Source organism: Microplitis mediator, chromosome 4 (genome assembly GCF_029852145.1).
Source record: "Microplitis mediator isolate UGA2020A chromosome 4, iyMicMedi2.1, whole genome shotgun sequence".
NCBI classification, from domain to species: Eukaryota; Metazoa; Arthropoda; class Insecta; order Hymenoptera; family Braconidae; genus Microplitis; species Microplitis mediator.
Window position 1 is genome coordinate 272,944 of NC_079972.1, and position 3,515 is coordinate 276,458.

Genomic DNA, 3,515 nt, shown 5'->3' on the forward strand with positions numbered 1-3,515 from the left:
AAAATTAGGCGCTGCAATAGGACGCAGTCCTGTGGGAGCAACAGAAAAAATCCTGTTGCAGCAATAGGATAAGGTACAAGTTTTACATACCAATTTTTTTTTGTCAGTATAATAAAATTCGAAACTTCGAAAAATAAATTCAAATTTTTAAATTAAATTTTTTTTTTTTTCAAGTTTTAGAACTTTATTACACTGCCAAAAAAAATTTTGGTATATAAAACTTGTACCTTATCCTGTTGCTCCCACAGGATGTGACCTGTTGCTGTTACATGACAATCCTGTTGCTGCACCAATTTTTGTGATTTTGATTTTTTTTTATTCTAGTGCGTGCCACAACTACCCAGAGCTATAGTCTTTCACTTAGCATCATCTTACGTCAGAGGAACAGGGTAAATATATAATAACTTACGTTAAGATTAGTAGTTTTATTTACGCCATGTCAAACTAATATTTAATTTTTACAGGGAATTTTAGCTTTAACGGTATTGTGCCAGTCTAAATCATTGTCATTGTTGAATTCCGTCTGGGAATGGATCATTGTGCAAAGACCTAGTGTTTTAAAGAACTTGAGGTTTGTTGTTGGTGATTTTGATCCACTCTTATTAAGGTCAGTACGTGAGTCAATGCCAGGGGTTCAGCGTAAAGGTTCCTGGATCCACATTGCTCGGGTAAGTACATTTAGTTGGTATTCTAATAAATAAATAAATAAGTAAATATAATATATTAAAAACAAAAAACCGAGTATAATAAATTTAAGTAAACAAAATAGTCTTTTTTTTTAGAATTGTCTTCGAAATCGTCTTCGCGATTTTACCAGCAGCCACCAGAATTCGCGGGTTGAACCCTGGCTTAGGCTGGCCTCTAACAAATTTTATTTTACTTGGACAGAGCAGTGGGCTGGGGTTCTTGCAAAGCAAAGACCCGCACTTATTCAAACTCGGCAACGTATGAGAAAACTTATCAACTTACCTCACGGCTTATAAAATTATAGAATATTCTTATTGATGGTCAAATTACTATTTGTAACTTAATTAATATTTATTTTATCAGACTATTCGATAATCTTAACAGTAAAATAGGAAATGAATAGGATAAACAGATAATAGATGCAGTGAATGATTAACAATTGCAATGATTGTTTATTGCCAATTATAATTATAACAATTACTTACAAGAAAGTGCAAGCGCTGGATATAATGTAGACAGATGCGTGGCACAGTATAATTTTATATTGCGAGTATATCGCCGGTAACGTACAGTAATATTTAATTGAACTGACTTTGTTTATAATAATCAGTAAACTTGGACAGTAAAGTATGTCGCAAGAGAATTGCCAGTAATACAACTATAACGCAAGTTAATTTCCCGATTTACAAAGTAGTTATCCGTATTAACAAAGTCGCAAATAAATTGCTAGTATATGACAGGAAAACTAAATTATACGTCTTATCGCTAATTTATCCAGGATTGAAGTGAAGTTCAATCACCGTAGGGTCTTAAGGCTGAGTTTTTGGGCTCGCTCCCCACTTCCCCTCACGGTCATGCGTTGAGGTGATAATTAGTCATGTGACCATGGCACTATGACTCTAGCTTTAGATGGTTTCAGACGGCAACGAGACGGAAAAATGGGAACCGCAAGGCTGAGGGAGAAGATGACAATTCACATTGTCTCAATATATATATATATATATATATATATATATATATATATATATATATATCACCTGTGATTATATATAGCATTAGTAAGTATTAATTGATATTTTATTTAACATTGATTGTAATTTTTCAGACTTATACGATGATTTAACTACAGCCGGAGAACTAATTCCGAGTGACGTGCGGGATTTTCCTGTACAACATGATACCAGTACTGTACAACACCCCACAGATAATGCGAGTGTACAACAGGTTACCAGGACTGTATAAAACTCCACAGATAATGCGAGTGTACAACATGATACCAGGACTGTACAACACCCCACAGATAATGCGAGTGTACCACATGATACCAGTACTGTACAACACCCCACAGATAATGCGAGTGTACAACAGGTTACCAGGACTGTACAACACCCCACAGATAATGCGAGTGTACAACATGATACCAGTACTGTACAACACCCCACAGATAATGCGAGTGTACAACAGGTTACCAGGACTGTACAACATCCCACAGATAATGCGAGTGTACAAGCACTGGCAGCTGTAGAAGAAAATTAATCGCAGTCACGAGGGACCGCAGAATCTGCAATAAGGCCCGCAGTAAATAATAGAAATGAGCAAGATAAAAGTAAATATTGATTCCATATAAAAAATATGTTTTTAGTTTTTGTGATCAACATTTATATTTATAAATGTATATCAATTTGAGACTTATAATTCGTCAGAAATATATATATTCAATTATTTTATTTTACTTTACAGTTTTAATTGACGATGATGATGATGATGACCATTATGGTAATTAATTCAGACAATTTTTTAAGTATGTACGGAGCATCTTGAGTAATTTTATATAAAATACTTATTTTGATTACAGCAAATGAACTTATTTTGATTGATGAACCTGAAGAAGGGCCTTGGATCCACGCAAGTGCCGAAGGGGTGCAGTTTCATGATACAGTTGCATCAGACAGCGATCCAACTTGCAGTTCATGTGTTACCAACCGTCCGGTCATAGCGTGTTGTCCTTGTGGGCATCAGTGCTTGTGTTTCGAATGCAAATTCAAACTGATAAGAGCACACAGTGAACGAGCGTCACGTATCACGAATTATAAAATTCCTTGTCCTATGTGCAAGCAACCAGTCTCGGATTTTATTCGAGTTCATATTCCGTGATTGGATAATTTATTTTTTATTCTATTTTTCTTCATAAGTGCCTTAAAAAGAAAGCCTAAACCGTGTCCAAAAGCTCCCACATTATTCACTGAAATAGGAAATTTTGGCTAAGGCAGAATAATTTTCCTTCATACATATTTTTTTTTAATGGAAAAATTTGTTTCTATGTTTTTTATTTAATTTATATTGAAAAATAAGCTTTCTTCTTTTATGCAACCTTATCCTAACAAAAAATATTTTTTTTATAATTTTCTGTTTATTTGTGCTTAAAAAAAAAAATTGTTGCTAAACTTTTATAACTTTCTGAAAAAAATTTAAATGTAATTTTAGTAATAAACAAATAATTAAATGAATAATGTGTCTTAAAATGATTAAAAAACGATATTTATAAATAAATCGGTATATTTAAGAAAAAATCTAGTTGGAGTAAATTTGATGGAAACTTCTAATATTATTTAAAAAAAAAATTTTAAAATCAGTAAGTCATAAGTTTTATTTATGTAACAAAAGATCAGCGCTCTTAGTTTTTTTCATTATCGACATTCAGAATGACACAAACAAATGTTTTTCTTTTTTATCAACATTCAGAATGACATTAACCAATGTTTTTCTTGTTTATCGACAATCTTCTTTATCTGTAGAAAACGGAGTAAAGATGTCGTTGAATAAAGTTG

General features: G+C 32.7%; 1 long non-coding RNA gene across 1 annotated transcript; it reads left to right on the forward strand.

The window, feature by feature from the left end:
* Nucleotides 1–469: 469 nt before the first annotated feature.
* Nucleotides 470–3,102, forward strand: LOC130666594 (uncharacterized). Its single transcript, XR_008989711.1, has 4 exons — nucleotides 470–668; nucleotides 1,793–2,293; nucleotides 2,428–2,463; nucleotides 2,543–3,102. It is a non-coding gene; the product is annotated as an uncharacterized LOC130666594 (long non-coding RNA).
* The last annotated feature ends 413 nt before the right edge of the window (nucleotides 3,103–3,515 follow it).